Source organism: Lathamus discolor, chromosome 23, assembly GCF_037157495.1.
Source record: "Lathamus discolor isolate bLatDis1 chromosome 23, bLatDis1.hap1, whole genome shotgun sequence".
Lineage (NCBI taxonomy): Eukaryota > Metazoa > Chordata > Aves > Psittaciformes > Psittacidae > Lathamus > Lathamus discolor.
In genome coordinates this window covers 912,535-931,454 of record NC_088906.1, presented here as the reverse complement: position 1 = coordinate 931,454, position 18,920 = coordinate 912,535, and the positions used below count along the sequence as shown (strand labels likewise).

Sequence of the window (18,920 nt, the reverse complement as noted above, 5' to 3'; positions counted from 1 at the left end):
ATGTATATTCTGGATAAGGACTTTGTGAGTCTCATGCTCTGCCAGGGGCAAGGGGAGGCCAGGAGGAAGCAGAGATAGGACACCTGACCCAAGCTAGCCAAAGAGGTATTCCATACCACAGCACATCACGCCCAGGATGTAACAGACAGATTCCTGGAAAGGCTAGTTGACTGCAGGGTCGGAAGAGGTATCAGTCGGTGCTAGGTCGGGTGGGATTTGGCAAGTTATCGGTCAGCTGGTGCTGAGGTGTTGTATTCTTTCCTCTCGTTATTTGATTTATCATTATTTTTATTGGTGGTACCAGTCATGATTTGTGTTATACTTTAGTTACTAAATTGTTCTTATCTCAACATGTGGAGTTTCATCCTTTTCGATTCTCCTCTCCGTTCCTCCAGGAGTAGAGGGAGGGAAAGAAGGGGGGGGAGTGAGACAGGAGAGGGTGCTGAGTGGGGCAGGGCTGCTCAGAGCTCCGCATCACTCTGAGCACTTTTGCAGAGGGTCTTTCTGAAAGACACTGAGGCAACAGTTACCTAATAGGGAATGGATCCTGAGCTTTGATTATTTTTACTCTTTTTGGGCAGGTTAGGCAATGGGAGCTGGGAACCTACTTACCTGCTTTGGAGAACTGTATCCTTAAAAAACTCACTTGTCAGATGTGACATTGGGAAAAGAAACAAACAAACAAACCAACCTCACAGACAATCATGACCAAGTCAGGCTCACCCTCTCCTCTGCATTCCAAGAGTGTCCAGAGTTGTGTGTAAACAGAACTTCCGTATCTGACATCCCTCTTGCCCTAACTTGTCACTGCCTTTTTCTCCTGTGACAGTGCCCCATGCCCAGAGGCAGCAAAAGTCCAATGGCAGCTCCATCACACAGTTCCTCCTCCTGCCGTTCGCAGACACGCGGGAGCTGCAGCTCTGCTACTTCTGGTTCTTCCTGGGCAGAAGAAGAGTATTTAAATAGCCAAACAGTATTGAAAGAGGGAGAAGTTCTCAGCTCTTTCTAGCTTAGTGCAGAGCCAGGAGAGATGCAGTGTCCATCAGTCCTTTCCCATTTGCCCTGTGCTTAGCCTTGGACTGCCTTTAACTTGCCTTCACACAAAAATCGATCTTAAGAACCCCCACAAACCTCTGTCCTGTGCTGAGAGCAGGGAGTACATGGTTTCAAAGGGCACATCACAGAGTTCTCATGGGGAGAAGCAAAGCAGGGCATGGCCAGCAGCCACCTCTAGTGAAAGACACCAAGAGAGATGCTTGAAAGCATCATTCCAAGGGCTGGGCTGCACTTTCCCCCCTCTCCCGGCCCATGCTTCTGCTACCTGGAGCTGTCCCTGTCAGGAGCTGCTGTGCACAGTCATTTGCTTCTCCCCATGAGAGCTCCTTTTTGAGCTCCCATGAGGCTTTTCGCAATATCCCATGATGCTTAGTTCCCTATCCTAATGGCATCACCCATTCCTCTAGAAAGGTGACCTTGCTGAGGGATATTCACTCACCTGCTGAATTGACACTATAGTAGCAGCCTACAACTACTTGAAATGTGGCTTCAGAGATTATGGAGGTTTTCTTGCTACCAGGAAGAGAAGGAAACCTCTGCAAAATGCAGCTTAGAAAGTTCAGACTCAAATTTAGGAAAGATAAATGTCTGTCAAAAGGAGGACTGGTGGTGCAAGAGGTCACCCAGAAGGAGTCTGGCTCAGCCCATGGCTTTGTTTTTCAAGAACAGACAGTGATGGATGCAGGGATGTAACTGAAGGTACAGAAATACCAGGTTAGAGCTCGGTGGTAAAGCAAGATGGTTGTCAGCAGCCTGGAGGGGAAGAGGTGAGGGCATGTGCCAGTGAAGGACAACCTGCTGCAGAGATGACTGAGGATACTGACAAAATCCACTGTCCCATGGGCTATGGCAGTTGACTCTTTCATCAAGACCTATGAGGAGAGCTTTCTCAGGATTTCAAGATCTACTTCTGCAAGGGCTGTGGTCAGGGCTTGGCCTTTCTGCTTCATCAAACAAACCAAGGCTTTTCTCATCTTAAGACATCTGCACTTTGCATTTGATTACCTGTAATCACAGCCTCCAATTGTTTTAGGGAGTCCCTGGGGAGGCTTTGTCAGTAACAGCTCTCAGTGGGGCCCATTAATGCTGAAAGGCCTTGGGGCTTTGTTTCTGACTTGGACTTTTTGAGAGCATTATTCAATTTCCTCTCAGTATCTCAGGTTCATGGGGCTCATTAAAATCTTTGTGCTTTCTCAAGTGTTTCAGACTGCACAGCACATTGGAGGTTTCCGAGGGCTGGAACATTGAAAAGATCATCTGCTAAAAGTTATTTGAAAGGGTTTATTTTCTTACTTTTCAGTTTAGAAATTTCTGATCCTTCTGGAAAGCCTGGCACAGGGATCACTAGAACCTGCCAGGGCCCTGCCACCTTCTGCAATTCCTGATGGGCTTCTGCGGGTCTTGCTGGAGCCACTCAGATCCCCTTGTGCTGATCTCCCAGTGAAAGCACCAGCAGCTGCACTGCCCAGGGACTACTCCTGCCCTGACACCTTCTCAGCACCTCTGGCACCAGCAGCTCGTGCACACAGAAGGCTCCTGCTTCGCCCCCAGCACGTCTGCAGGCAGAGCTGAGCTCCAAGCACATGAACAAGCCCAGCGCCTCCTCCTCACCCATCCACTCCTCCTACAGCTGGCATGGCACCAGCACACCTCCTGACAGCTTCTCCTCCCTTCACAGCACGCACCCACAATGTGTTTCAAGCCAACACTACAACAGGATGTCAAAGTCAAAGAACACGTACCTGGCAGCCAGGGGAGATGCAGCCTCCCGAGGGAGAGGTCTCCTCTGCACTGGTTACTGCAGGGCTCTGGCTGCTTAAATAGCCCATGCTCACCGTGGGGGCCCTTTCACAATGGGCAAATACACAGCAACTGCCACAGCTTTGTGATAGCGGCGGCATCGTGCCCATGGCCACTGGGCACCCACAGGTGCTCCAGGGGTCATCACGGTCTGCTCTTCCTCAGTGCCTTTGGTTCGGAGGTGGAGCATGAGAGGGGACACAGCTCAGCCTGGGCAATGGAACAGGGTGTCATGGCCGCCTACGACAAGTGGAGAGTGACAGACATTCGTGCAGCAGAGAATCTTGGAGTCCCAGAATGGGTTGGGCCGGAAGGGAACTTAAAGCTCATACAGCACCAACCCCTGCCACGGACAGGGACACCTTCCACTAGAGCAGCTTCCTCCAAACCGCTGTGTAAAACCTGGCCTTGAGCACTGCCAGGGATGGGGCAGTCACAGCTTCTCTGGGCAAGAGTCTGCCCCTTTCTCACTACCCTCAATGTGAGTAATATTTTCCTAATATGAAATAAATTTAAATGAAATAAATGATATGAAGTCTTGTTTCCGCTTGGAACTATTCTGTGCCCTTCAAAATGATTCTGAAGCTGAAGAAACATCTGACAATTCAGGCAAATAACAGGCTCATCATAATTTAACTAATGACCAATGCAGGGATTAAAATGGAATAGCACAGCATAGCATAGCAGAGCAGAGTACTGCACAGCAGAGCACAGAACAACACAGCTATGGAGAAACTCATGTTCTGATAGGAGAGTATCTGTAGGTGAACTCACCCTCAGCCTGCTGTACAGAACATTGAGCCCTGATGCTGGCTCAGGCAGTTGGCAGTGTTCCATCTGCCTTGACATTCTGCCTCCACAATACCACGTGGCCCGTGCCCGCTGCGCCCAGAGGCTGGGGTGAAAATAGAGAATTACAAGGGTACACAGAGACAAGAGGTGACCACACTACTCTGTGAGAAGGATGGCTTGAGGGAGAGCCTTGTTGCTGTTTCTCCTAGAACACAGGGCAGAAGGGAATGAAATATTACCGTTAATAACAAAAATATATTCCAATTACCATGGAAAATATGGAGCAAGATGCTAGAGCCGAACAGGTTTTAAGACGAAGAACAACAATTAATGAAAAATTACCTCCTGTGCTGTTTCTTTCCCATCCCATGGATACTTTCTTCAATAACTGACAAGTGCACATGATACAGTAAGTGACACATGCAGGAGAACCGTTCCTTTTGGTGTTAGATCTTTAAGGTCAGATTCATCTCCAAAGCAACTCCACCATGTACCAAGGAAACGGGCAGGGAATTTTCAACTGTATCTTGAACGCTGACAGGGATGGGGCAGCCACAGCTTCTCTGGGCATCCCGTGCCAGTGTCCCACCACCCTCACAGGGAAGAGTTTCTTCCTGAAATCTCCTCTCAATCTCCCATCTCTGTCAGGTCAAAACCCTTCCCCCTTTTTCCACACCCACAGTCCCTTCTTCTCCCCACAAGAAATGAGAGGAGATGCCAGGATTTAAGGCAGTTGCAGTGCTCCGCTGCTGGCTCAGCCAGCGCAGCTTACGCACCCAGTCCAAAGCAGCCGCTCTGGGGAAGTCACTTGAGCTGTTCTTGGCAACTCCTAAAGCACCCCAAGATTGCCATCACCACCCATCTCGTTCCACACTCCAATGATCACAGTCGTCACGGGCTCCGAGACACCAAGATGGGAACTACCACAGGATCTGCTCTTGCCTCCTCCACCGGTAGCTTGTGTTCTGTGGGGCAGCTGTCATCTCCCGGTGCCTCTGCTGAAGGGTTCCGTGGCCTTGCACACCTAAACACAGGGAGTTCCAGAATCCGCCACCCCTGTGGTCCCCATGTCACCAAGGTCATTGTGATGCATGAGCTCTGACTGCATCCATGGGGTACTCCGGAGGTGCTACAGGCATTCTCTGGGATTCTCTAGGGGTATCCCCAGGATGCTCCGGGGGTGTTTTAAGGGTCATAGGTGCTAAACTGGGGATATTCTACTCCAGTCTTGCCACGATCAGGGAGCATATTCTCAGTCCTGGTACTTACTAGAAAGAATTACTCTCCTCATCAAACCTATATTAAATCAGTGGTAAATCCGGGCACAGCTGCCTCTCTGCAAGCCTTGAACCAGGAAAGATCTGCTGCCATATGGATGTCATTCTGAGCAGCCTGTGAGAGTTCCCCACCACACTTACAGGGAAGAACTTCCTCCTGTGGTCTCATCTTATTCATTCCCCCTCTGTCAACTTAAAGCCGTTCCCAATTGTCTAATTACTACATGCCCTTGTAAAGAATCCCCCTCCAGCTTTCTTGTAGGCATCAAACAGATACAGGAAGGCAAGGTCATTGTCTAAGTCATCATCTAAATTATCATTTGCATCAGCTTTGAATCATTGTGAATTCACAGTTGATTTAAAGTTCAAGTATTGCTAAATCACTATTGGATTCTCATTTGATTTTAATTCAGTCCCTGATTAATTGGCACTGGTCACTAATAAATCCCTTTCAGTTATCCCCACAAGGATGACTTTTCTGAACCATTCCCCTGTGAATCACAGCAAGTCACAGCTCCAAGTCCATTTCCCTTCAGGTGTGCAGCAGATCCAGCAAGTGTCCCTGTTCTCCGCTGAGGGCCATGGCAGATGGAGGAAGCCCAGCACATCCCAGCTGGGTACAAAGAGAGCTGCAGAGAAGGTTCCTGAGAGCAGGACAGCTCCTGGCACAGGGACTACCCCAGCTCCAAGTCCATTATGCACCAGACGCCCTACACCTCCTGCCCTTGGTTGTGGGGTCACAGCAGGGCTCTTTGTGACCCGTTCTGTGACACTTCCCGGCCTGGTCACGTCCCTTGCTCTGCCTTCCCTCCCTCTGCCCGCATCCCTCCATCCAGCACTTGGGCAGAGAGACCCCGCAGCCACCCCAGGGGAAACTGGGGGGAGTCACCCGGGAGGCCCAGATCCCCTCAGGTCTGTGGGTGGTGAGCAATTTTGTTCTCTCCCCTTCTTATTTCCGTTATCATTATTATTATTGGTGGCAGCAGTAGTGGTTTTGTGTGATATCTTAGTTACTGGACTGTTTTTATCTCGATTCATAGGAGTCACATTCTTTCCATTCTCTGCTCCATCCCTCCAGGAGCCGGTGGGAGGGGGAAGAGGGAAGAGAGTGATTTTTTGGGGAGAAAGTTAAAGGCAAGAGAGACAGAGCTAAGGTGCATATAAAAATACATCCCTCAAGCGGTTTTAGAAAGCCACTCAAAGGAAAGATCTAGTCTCTGATGCAAACTGGGGTGACATGCCCATTCCATGTGCCAGGGCAAGCTCATGGCTGGAGCTGAGCTGGCACTGGGATTGGTTCCAAGTCCAGAGCCCTTCTAGCCCCAGTCAGACACTGCTGGATGCCCCTGCTCTGCCCCCTGATCCCCAGTGCACGAGAAAGGTCTGATCCAGGATCTGCTTATTCCTTCTGAACAGCTTGTGATGTGTGAGCTTTCAATAGCTGAGCTAATGGGGAGGCAAAGATATGATCCTTGGCCTCCCTCTGCTCAGCTTTGGGCCAAGGCAGGGAAGCAGGCCTGCTGTTTTGTGGCTGGTCACTGCGCTAAGGTGGTTGTATGTTCTCAGAAGCCCAAACAGAAGGTGGGGATGCGCAAAGGCTGCAAATCAGAGGAATAGAGGTGCCTTACCTTTCCTGGGTGGTAGTCTGCTGGCCCCTTCTTCGCTGTTTTGTCTCCTACAAAGCTGCTTTTGGTTCCATTGTGCACAAGGCAGCCCCTTGTTTGTAGACATCCAGTTCCACCTTGGAGAATGCAGCAGGACCTGGTGTCCGTAAGAGAGGCAGGGAGGTTGCTGGGTACACAAGTGTTCTGCTGACAGGCAGGGTACTCAGCAAAACGATCACACAATAGCTAGATAACATGCACAGTGGATGAAACAAGCACATTAAAGCAAACTGGGTAGATATGTCTTTAGAGTAAATAAGTACAGTAAAACAAATAGTCTATGTGTAGAAATATATAAGTACAGAGGACGATTAGCAATGCATCAAATCAATACTGCATAGAGAGAACAGGGATGAAAAAGAAACACATCACCAGTCACCACCAAATCATCATACAGACACACTTCAGCTAGGAAGTCCCGTTGCAGCAGATGCCGGGAGTCTCAGGTAATTGGGAAGTTCCTATGCAGTGTGTCCACTTATAGGTGAAGCCTAAAATTCGGCTGCCAGAGGCTCTTGCTTTTTTATCCTTAGAAACACAAGGGGCTTTATGCCAGCTTTCCCCTGCCTAGTTTTATGCTCTGTCCCTTTTAAATAGCAACACTTCTACAGGAGCAGTAGAAGTACAGTTTGCTGTACAGCTGTTACTAGTGATTTTAGGGATAGAAGATTTTAACTTTTCTGTTGTTGCTCCAGGTCTGGTTTTTCACTTCTTTTCATGACTTTGTTCTTGAGTTTTTTTCTAACAGATCTGGCTGATGGGTGAGTTATTTCTCTCTTTCTAATTCCTGCTCATTTCAGACCAGCGCCTTGCTCCTTCAGCTGCTGATTGCCAGGTTTTCCATGTGGGTCCTTCCCTCCGTGTATGTCCCGTGCCGGTCCTGGGTCCTTAGCATTGTCGTCAGCTCCCTGTGGCCGCAGTTGTGGTCACTGCGGTTTCCCTGCCATGGGCAGATTCTCAGTCTGCAGCTGAGGGTTGCTTTTCCACAGCGGGGTTTTGTCTGGGGCTTCATGGTTGGGGGGAGCGAGGCAGTGCTGGCCCCTGCGGTCTGCGCTGCTGGGTCTGACTGTAGGACCGTTTGTTGAGTTGGCAGGATTTGTGCTCACATATAATAGTTCACAGTGTAGGGATCGCAGGAATCTGGCTTGTTTTCCATGCAAACTAAAATAAAAGGAAGCACTTGATGGGATGGAGCCGTCCCTTTATTGTGGGGTTGTGGGATGAAGGATGATGAGAGCGTGAAGATTGCGGGACAGCAGTGCGTGATTGCTGTGGGGCCCGGAGGTTTGTCTCTCACTGAAAGTGACTCTGTGGCTCTGGCAGCAGAGGGCTGAGGCTGCTCCCTCCGTGGCCACTCCCGGAGCACCCCTGGGTGCCCAGTGGCCATGGGCACGATGCTGCCGCCATCACAAAGCCGTGGCAGTCACTGTGGATTTGTCCAATGTGACGGGGCCCCCCACACTGAGCGAGAGGAGACCCCTCCCTCAGGAGGCTGCATCTCCCCTGGCTGCTAGGTACGTGTTCTTTGATTTTGACATCCTGTTGTAGTGTTGGCTTGAAACACATTGTGGGTGCGTGCTGTGAAGGGAGGAGAAGCTGTCAGGAGGTGTACTGTTGCCATGCCAGCTGTAGGAGGAGGGGATGGGTGAGGAGGAGGCGCTGGGATTTTTCATGTGCTTGGAGCTCAGCTCTGCCTGCAGAGGTGCTGGGGGCAAAGCAGGAGCCTTCTGTGTGAAGGAGCTGCTGGTGCCAGAAGTTTCAGAGCAGGAGCAGCCCCTGGGCAGTGCAGCTGCTGGTGCTTTCACTGAGAGCCCAGCACGAGGAGACCTGCCTGGCTCCAGCAAGGCCAGTGGAAGCGCACCGGGCATTGCGGAAGGCAGGAGTGGTGCTGTTGGGCTCTGGGAAAGGCCAGGCCAGCGCCCGGCATTGCACAAGGCTCCAGTGATCTGCTGGGCTCTAGCAATGCAAGGTGACAAAGGCCCTGGCAGGCGCAGGCACAGCCCAGAAGCCCACAGGCATTGCGCAATGTGGAAAGGAGCTGGTGGGCTCTGGGCACACCTGCGCAGTCCTGACTGCGGCAATGCCCACGGGAGCCCCTCTGCTCCCCCAGCAACAGGGCCAGGGGAGGAGCTCTTGCTGGGCCTCCCCTGCCCTTGGCAAGCACTTCTCCAGCACCAGGAGCACTCGGGATCTGCACCCACTGAGCCAAAGAATGCTGCTTCAAGCCGCGTGCCCATACAAAGAGGCCAGCTCCAGAAGTGCAAACGTCCAGCCCCTGCTGCCGCAGCAAAGGGGCCAAGACAAGGTCAGTGTTGAAACCCAGCCGAGAACTCAGCACCAACAGCCGCTCGCTCAGCACCTGGGTGGAATGGGGAGGAGAATGGGAACAATGTAAAATCCATGGGTGGAGATGAGAGCAAATCAGGAACTGAAAACAAGTACAATGTAATATTAGTATTATTGTTATTAATAATATTGGAGCAACAAGGGGAGAGATACGGAACCAAAAGGGGAAAGAAAGCAGCTATAGCCAGCGGTGATATCCAATACAATCGCTCAGCACTGACTGAGCAGCACCCAGCCCAACCCAAGCTGCTACCAGTCCCTTCTTGTTGACTCCCCCACTTTCTATGGCTGGAGGTGTTATGGGCCCACCGGGCTCAAAAGTATTTATGTTAGAGTGTATAATTTGTAATGGTAATATAGATAGATAAGCCTTCCTGTTATTATAATACATAATAATTATAATTATATAATAAATTATTATTAAATGTGACGGCTAGAGTCACGGTCAGGAACAGGGGTTAAGTTAGGGATAGGTAGGTTTTAGGCTTAGGGGTTAGGGTTTGATTAAGATCACAGCACCACAGCAGGGAGGGGACAAGGACATGTGGAGTTTGGGGGATTCCAGTGGAGTTCTGGGGGCTCTGGAGATGTTTTAGTGTGTCCTTCAGGTGTTGTTTGGGGTTTTTTTTTGAGGTGTTCCGAGGTTGTTTCTGGTTGTTATAGGTGTGATTTAGAGTGGTCCATTAGATCAGGGTGCTCCAAGACCCTGTGTCCAACCTGGCCTTGAAGACCGCCAGGGATGGGGCAGCCACAGCTTCTCTGGGCACCCTGTCCCAGTGCCTCAGAACCCTCACGCAGGTTTTCCCCTAAAGAATTCCTTCCTAATGTCTGATACAAATCTGCCCTCTTTCAGTTTATATCCATTCCCCCTTGTCCTATCCCTACAGGTTCTTGCAAAAAGTCCCTCTCTAGATTTCTTTTGGCTCTGTTTTGGTATGGGCTTTTTAAGGTTTCCCTGGAGCCTTCTCTTCTCCAGGCTGAACAACCCCAGCTCTCTCAGCTGTCATCATCAGAGACATGCTCCAGCCCTTCAAGCATCTTTCTGGCCCTTCATAAGCCCATCATTGTAGGATCATAAGAGAACAGAGGTTGGGATGTTGGAATGGACCCCAGGAGGTCTCAAGTCCAACCTATCAGGAACAGGATCAGAGGAAGAGGTTCAAGGCTTGATTCAGTCTGAGTTGGAAATCCCCAAGGCCAGAGACTGCACAGCCTCTCTGGGTGACCTGATGCAGCACTTACCTGAGCCTATGGGAACAAGGTTTCCTTCTGTCCTGGCTGAACCTCTCCTCTGTCACTATCCCCCATTGTCCTTTGTCCTCTCACCAGGCACCATGGTGAGGAGCTTGGCTCTGTATTCTCCACGTCCTCCTTGCCGTTACAGGCAGCCAGTCCCCGACAGCCTTCACTTCCAAGATCTCAGCTCCCCATCAGCCTTGCCTTCTCCAGGCTGGACAAGCCCAAGTCCCCCAGCCTATCCCCACAGCACAGTGCTCCTGTCAATCCTGTCCTGAGGGCCTGCTGCTAAACCCACTCCTTCTTGCCAATAGAATTCCTGAACTGGTGATCTGAAACCTGGATGGAGTATTCCCGAGCACCCCTTCCCTTGTTCTCCTGCTGTGCTCCGGGTCATACAGCCCACGATGCTGCTGTCCTCCCTTGCTGCCAGGGCACACCCTGACTCCTGTCCAGCTCCTGCCCACTGAGATCATTCCCATGGGCTGCTCCCAGCCAGAAAGCCACAGCCTGTGCCATTGCAGGGCAGTTCCCTGCAGGGACACCTGTGTCCCCTGCTCTCCTGCCCACGACACCCTCAGAGGTCTGCAGCCCCCCCATGCCATCCCGTCTGCCCACACCAGCACAACAGCCCTGGCCCTTTGGCTCCTGAAGAGTTATTCTTGCTCCAGGCACAGAGCAGCCATCCCAGAGCTGTAGTAGCCAGAAAGCTGGTTTCATTCCCCTTCATTCCTGCCGTGGGAAGACATAGCACAGAGAAGATGTTGCTGCAGGATCATTTCTTTTACTCAAATACAGTGAGAGATCCCACTGACACCAAGCCTGTGGGTCAGACAAGGTGTGTGGGTATGAAAGTACCAGGGGATGAAAATTGACGACAGCAACATCACAAGTGGAAAAAAATGCAACTGTGCCCCCAGCTGCCCCGGTGCTGCTGAAATCCATTCCCAGCTAGGAGCACATGCTGCAGCAGATTGCTCAGATGAATATCTCCAGCATGGCCACCTCCATGGGGACATCGCTGGGCAGTAACACCATCCCGGGCAGCAGCATCCACCCCAGCTCCTCTGCTGCCCCCCCACAACCAAAGCCTTCAAGTGACTGAGGAGCTGCTCACCCCCAACTACACTATCCCAGAGACCACCAATACCAACCTGAGCCTGGAAGCATTCAACACCATGGGGATGGAGCCCCATGGGCGATGTACGGTTGTAGAGATGGATGTGGAACCGTCCCAGCCTACCAGAGCAGACAAGTGGGGGATGAAGTGGGGGATGAAACAGGGTGGGAGCACCTTGCCAAAGCCACCCATCAAGTGCAGGGCTCTTACAGCCAGCCAGGGGATGCCAGGGGAGGAGTAGTCCAGGGCAGGGGTGAGGTGGGGTGGGAGCAGCAGGAAGAGGGGAACCATTGAGGGGTGAGGATTCTTCTAGTAGAGTTAATGAGTGTTTTTTCTTGTTTCCATTAAAAAGGAGGTCTCCTGAACCACTCTGTGCCTGTGTGAGACGGGGAGGGAGTGCAGGGAGCACCGGGAAATGGCATCCAAGAGTTGCAAAAGCCAAGGCAAGGCGACAGCCTGGGGACCTGGGTACCTGCAGTGCTCCAGGCTAGGAACCTGATGAACCCGGGTTTGACTCCAATGGGATTTGTTTGATTCCGGTGGCCGTTGGTGCCCTGCCACGTGTCACAGGGACCAAGGTACCCCCCGGTTTTGGCACATCGGAGATCCCCCAGTATAATGTCCCTCCTATAGTGAAATTTGGGGAACCTCCCCCCAAACTTTCAAACGGTCCTTTAACCCCCAAATCCCTCTGAACACCCAGATTCCTCTCACTTGTGGCAATGGGACTCCCTAGGACATCCAATGAGATTTGGCTGCCCTGGGATAGATGGAACCCCATTTTTGGTAGATGGGGTGTCCACCAAATAACTGAGCCACCCCAAAGAGTTTTGGGGACCAGCCTGAATCCCCAAAATCCTCCCGGGACCCCCTAAAAGGCCCCCAAACCCAAAGCCTCCAGCTCCAAAGCACACCCCACCCCCACCCCTCCCCCCCAGCTCAGCACAGTGGGACAAAACTGCAAAAGGCGTGTCCCGAAAAGTGGAGTCCCCCCAGCACCCGCCCTGAAGGTTCCCCAAGATGCTCTGGGACCCAGAATCCACTGGTGGGACCCCAACATTGCTTTGCATTCAGTGGTTAATTCAGGGGGTCAGAGGGGGTAGATCCCCCCAAGGGGCACCCAAATAAAGGGAGAACGCAAAATCACTCTGCCCCCCCCAAAGGGCTCTGGAGGCACCCAGAGCAATTCTGGTACATCCAAAAATCCCGGGGTACCCCAAATCTTCCTGAAGCAGCACAAGAGAAGGGAAGACCCCGAGGTAAGGAGCCTGGGGCAAGCCAAAAGTCACCCGCACCCTTTCATCACCCCAGGCCCCACCAGATGAACCCGGGAATCTAAAATTCTGGAGGGGCCCAACCAAACTCCCTGCTCCCAACTGGGGTTTCCCAAAAGAGCTGCTCCACCCCCCCACCCCGTCGAATGCCACCAAACCCCAAATTGCTCCTTGTTGCCTCTAAGCCAAACGCCATTGGGATCCACAACTCCCCCACTCCCTGGTATCATAGAATCATAGAATCATAGAAGAGTTAGGGTTGGAAAGGACCTCAAGATTATCCAGTTCCAACCCCCCTGCCGTGGACAGGGACACCTCACACTAAACCATCCCACACAAGGCTTCATCCAACCTGGCCTTGAACACCGCCAGGGATGGAGCACTCACAGCCTCCCTGGGCAACCGTTTCCAGTGTCTCACCACCCTAACAGGAAAGAATTTCCTCCTTATATCCAATTTAAACTTCCCCTTTTAAGTTTTAACTCGTTACCCCTTGTTCTGTCAGTACAGTCCCTGACGAAGAGTCCCTCCCAGCATCCCTATAGGCCCCCTTCAGGTACTGGAAGCCTGCTATGAGGTCCCCACGCAGCCTTCTCTTCTCCAGGCTGAGCAGCCCCAACTTCCTCAGCCTGTCTTCATAAGGGAGGAGCTCCAGTCCTCTGATCATCCTCCTGGCCCTCCTCTGGACTTGTTCCAGCAGTTCCATGTCCTTTTTATGTTGTGGACACCAGAACTGCAAACAATACTCCAGGTGAGGTCTCACGAGGGCAGAGTATAGGGGCAGGATCACGTCTTTCGACCTGCTGTTCACGCTCCTTTTGATGCAGCCCTGGATACGGTTGGCTTTCTGGGCTGCGAGCGCACACTGCAGCCGGCTCATGTTCATTTACTCTCTGTAAATTGCTCACCTGTCCCCAGACAGAGTTCCACACTCTCCAGCCTATCCCTAACATAAATGGCAACTCCCCCTCCCTGCCTGCCAGGCCTGTCCTTTCTAAAGAGCCTGTAAACTTCCATTCCAACACTCCAGTCATAGGAGCCATCCCATCATGTTTCTGTAATGCCTATTATATCATACCCCCGTAGATATGCACACATCTCTAACTCCACTTGTTTGTTTCCTATGCTACGGGCGTTTGTATAGAGGCATCTGAGACAATATCCAATTGAAGCCGGCTCACTGGCTGGAGCAGCTGGAATATATCTACATTGTTCCGAGCCTTTATTATAGGTGTTGGGAACTGACTGGGTGTGTTGGGATGGAATGATGCCTCACTCCCCCAACACATCTAGTTTAAAGCCTCCTTGACCAGTCTGGCAAGCCTCCTACGAAAACTGTATCAGGGAGTCTAGGGGGCCAGCCCCAGAGTTGGGTTTGCCTAATTTGGGGTGTCACACCAAAAGAAAAAGGAGATCTGGTGGGGGATGAGTAAGAGCACCTGTGGCAGGGACTGGGAGCACTGGGAGGGACAGGGAAGGACTGCTGATTGATATAACTGAGCGTGAGCAGCTTCTGCCCAGGCAGCCCGTAAGCCTCCAGCATCCTGGCCTCTATAAGCACCAGTGCGGCAGAAGGGCCAGGGCAGGGGTTTCAGCAGTTGAGCACTGGTGAGGCTGCACCTTGAATCCTGTGCTCAGTTCTGGGGTACTCACTACAAGAGAGAGTTTGAGGTGCTGGAGTGGGGCCAAAGAAGGGCAACTGAGCTGGTGCAGGGCCTGCAGCCCAAGTATGATGGGGAATGGCTGAGGGACCTGGGGAAGAGAAGGCTCAGGGGTTCCTTGTCGCTCCCTACAACTGCCTGACAGGAGGATGGAGCCAGGAGGGGCTGGGCTCTACTCCCAAGGAACAAGGGATGGGACAAGAGGAAAAAGCATCATGCTGTGGGTTTTCTTCCAGGGGGTTTGTGCAACTCCATCCGGAGGAGCAGTTCCCTTTGGGATACAGTCAAGTCGATTGAATGGATTATATGTATTGGTTGTTCTTGATCAGCGTTCTCAGTTTCTTTTACTGCTGGGACTAAGGAGTCCCTTTTCCCACTCAGAATATGTCAGTTCAGTGTCTTTGAAAGAGGGTACTTGAACATTAATATTCTTTCTGGTTCATCAGGGCCAGTTTGAATAGGTCACAGTAAGAGCCATTCACAGCAAAACCCCATTCTACTATGAGAAGGTGGTGGGGGGCTGTACAGGCCCCAGGGACTGGAATGGTTTTAATTCCTGTATTAGGTATTTCCTGCTTCCTCATGTTCTCTATTCCATTTCCATGGCTTACCCTTTCATAACAGTGAGTACAGTGGGTGAGCAATGACAGAGAATCCAGGTCCATGTTTCCTCCAGTACCCTGGAGGACCCATAAGCTGATGCAATTTCTTCCTAGACTGAGACATCTGCCCTTGTTCTTTTTTTCTGAAGGTGTCTGCAGGAATCACTGCGTTGCTGCTATCCACCAAGTACACCCAATTTGTCTGGTTTCTGCTTGGTTTCTGACATTCCTTAGATGGAAGTTCAATTTCCGCACCATGGAGTACTTGCCACACTGTGGTTGCTGCAGTTCTGTCTGGCAATCTCCTCTGATTAAGACATCATGTCTATATTGGTACGTTTTCAGCTTCTGAGGAAGTGAGACCTCCTGCGTGTTTGTGGTGCTCACGTGAGGGAGCTGAGTCCCCTTCCAGCCTCAGGGCTTCAATGCCAGGATGAGATGTCTCAACTGACCAGGATGAATCCCCTCCTTCAGCAGTGATAAAGGAAATCCCAGCATGTCCTGGCCTGCCTGTCCTTTCTAATGATATGACAAGAAACAGGCTGCCCGCAGAAGTGGTTGTGTCACCATCCGTGGAGGTATATAAAAGGCGTGTTCTAAGGGACATGGTTAATGTGTTGACTTTCCAGCTTTCTGTTAATGGCAGATTAGATGATGCTATTTCCCACCTAAATGGTTCCATGGATCTCCAAAATCCTGTTGTTTAGACCAAACTCTGTCATCAGTGAAATGGCACTGCAGGAAGGCTGTGCGAGTGCCAGCTGAGGGAGAGAACATCAGGGCTTGCTTCCGTCTGTTTCCCATGGTGTTCCCCTGGAGCACCAGGGAGCCCCGGAGGGAGCCCATTGGGGCAGAGGCAGAGGCACGTTGGGCTGTGGAGGGTGCGTTCATGCAACTCTCTTGAGCAGGAGATCTGGGAACAAGAATGATGGACTCTGCAGCTCTCCAGACAATGCAGTAATCCACTGGCTGCTGAGCCCTTTCATCTCTCCTGGCCTAATACTGACCACATATTCAGTTACAACAATTACGATTTCTACACCTAAAATGGCACCTGACAGACGAGAAACTTCTGAGAAAATCCTGATAAAATCACACTGAGGCTTTGCTCTGTAGCCACAATCTTCATAGTTGTGAGTGCAGACACTGAAAGTCTGTTACATCTGACATCCCTCCTGGGTATTGGAGTTTTCACAGAGCAGCTTTATGAAACCCCTGCAGTGGCAGAGATCTAAATCCTTGGAGCCACAGTGCTTCTGCCAGCACACTCAGACACCAGCACCAGGAACAGGAAAATGCATTTGAGGGGATGGTGGAAATCTCACAGGATATGAGCTGGTTTTATCCTGAGAAGTCTCCACTAACCTGTCACTGCCTTTTTCTCCTGTGACAGTGCCCCATTCCCAGAGGCAGCAGATGTCCAACGGCAGTTCCATCAACCAGTTCCTCCTCCTGCGATTCGCAGACACGCGGGAGCTGAGTTCTGCCACTTCTGGCTCTTCCTGGGTATCTCCCTGGCTGCACTCCTGGGCAACGGCCTCATTATCACCAGCACAGCCTGCGACCAGTACCTCCACACTCCCATGTACTTCTTTCTCCTCAACCTCTCCCTGCTGGACCTGGGCTGCATCTCCACCATTGTCCCCAAATCCATGGCCAATTCCCTCTGGGAAACCAGGGTCATCTCCGACACAGGTTGTGTTGCACAGGTCTTTTTCTTTGTCTTCTTATTTTCAGCTGAGTTTTATCTTCTCACTGTCATGGCCTACGACGGCTACGTGGCCATCTGCAAGCCCCTGCAGTACGAAACCCTCCTGGGCAGCAGAGCTTGTGTCCACATGGCAGCAGCTGCCTGGGGCACTGGGTTTCTCAATGCTCTGGTGAACACAGCCAATACATTTTCACTACCCCTCTGCCGAGGCAATGCTGTGGAGCAGTTCTGTGAAATCCCCCAGATCCTCAATCTCTCCTGCTCACAATCCTACCTCAGAAAACTTGGGCTTCTTGTGCTGGTTTTGTGTTTGGCACTTGGCTCTTTTGTGTTCATTGTGGATTCCCATGTGCAGATCTTCAGGGCAGTATTGAGGATTCCCTCTGAGCAGGGACGCCACAAAGCCTTTTCCACGTGCCTCCCTCATCTGGCTGTGGTCTCCCTGTTTCTCAGCACTGCCACATTTGCCTACCTGAAGCCCCATTCCACCTCCTCCCCATCCCTGGATCTGGTGGTGTCAGTACTGTACTCGGTGGTGCCTCCAGCCATGAACCCCCTCATCTATCAGCCTGAGGAACCAGGAGCTCAGGGATGCTGTGAGGAAGCTGGTGACTGGATGTGTTTCAGCAGCCATAAACTGCCTGCTTCATCCTGGAAAGGCCTGCGAGTGTAGGTCATGACAGACCATGTCTGTCTTTGCTGCTTTACAATTGGGGTGTTTCCACATTTGATGATGTTGTCTTCAAAGACACGTCAGTTTTCAACCTCTGTTACTTCACTATCTCCCCTCCTTGTCTGACCCACAGACTTTGTATCAATGGGGCTCTCTTATTGTATTTCAGTAAAATAAATGATCTTGCAGCAACTTCTCTGTGATATGTCCTCTCATGGCAAGAATGAAGGGGAATGAAATCAGTTTTTTGGCTGCTTCAGCTCTGTGATGTCTGCTTTTTGCCTGGTGTGAACTGGGATAAACTGGGCTGGGCTAAATTGGGCTGAAAGTGTTAGAAGTGTACCTGAGTGTATTCTGTAGACTGTGAGCTCCGTCGTGGTGCCAGTTGCATTGCTCCAGCTCCTCGCATTTACACGTAAAAATCGAATTGCTTGCAACTTCTCTACCATCTCCTCCCGGCGAATCTGCAGCAGAGTGAATAGAGCGGAAGCGTTTGGTCTCCACTCTGACAGCCAAAGACCCAGGAGTGAAAGATGTAGCTGGGCATCCTCAGCACAGAGTGAACTTTGCAATAGTTACACACACATTGCTGTCGCTCCTCACTTTCCTACATCAAAGTGCATTTGAATCCAAAATCTCTGGTGCCTGCTGTCTGGTAAGAACAGCAGAGTAGAGCACTAACGTTTGAACTCTGCTCCCACAGCCAAAGAGCCAGGTTTGAAACATGTTTCTGGGCATCTTCAGGACACAGTGAGCTTTGCAAGGGTGACGCACAAATTGCTGCTGCTCCTCACTTTCCTACCTCAAAGTCCATTTGAATCCAACATCTGCAGGGCCTGCTCTCGGCTTAGCAAAGCAGGTTAGGTCACGAGCGTTTGAACTCTGCTCCCACAGCCAAAGATCCAGGAGTGAATGATATTGATAGGCATCTTCAGCACAGAGTCAGCTTTGCAACGGTGACACATTGCTGTCGCTCCTCACTTTCCTACCTCAAAGTCTATTTGAATCTAACACCTCCAGTGCCTGGTGTCGGAAGAGCACAGCAGAGTAAAGCACGAACGTTTGAACTCTGCGGCCACAGGAAAAGAGCCAGGTTTGAAAGTTGTTGCTGGGCATGTTCAGCACACAGTGAGCTTTGCAAGGGTGACACACTCTTTGCTGTCTCTCTTCACTTTCCTACCTCAAAGTGCATTTGAATCCAACATCTCCGGTGCCAGCTCTCGGCTGAGCACAGCAGAGTAAAGCAGGAACGTTTGAACACTGCTCCCACAGCCAAATAGCCTGGAGAGAAAGAACTCACTCACCATCTTCAGCACACAGTAAGCTTTGAAACGTGACACTCACATGCTGTCTCTCCTCACTTTCCTACCTTAAAGTGCATTTGATACCAACAGCTCTGGTGCCTGTTGCCTGCTGAGAACAGCAGGGTAAAGCACGAACGTTTAAACTCTGCTCCCACAGGAAAAGAGGTAGGATTGAAAGATTTTGCTGGGCATGTTCAGCACACAGTGAGCTTTGTAGGGTGACACACACATTGCTGTCTCTCCTTATGGAGAGGTGGCTGGCAGGGATGGGTCTCGTTCCTATCAAGGAGCTTAAATATTACATTTGTTTAGAGAATGGTGCAGAGTTACTAGCACCAGATAATGAACTGAGGGACATCTGGAGGGAAGCGCCATGCTCTGGCCAATTACAGACAAGGACAGTA

General features: G+C 51.1%; 1 pseudogene; it reads left to right on the top strand.

Annotated features, from left to right (window-relative positions):
- The first annotated feature begins 8,838 nt into the window (after nucleotides 1-8,838).
- LOC136003712 (olfactory receptor 14J1-like) lies at nucleotides 8,839-17,321 on the top strand (annotated as a pseudogene).
- The last annotated feature ends 1,599 nt before the right edge of the window (nucleotides 17,322-18,920 follow it).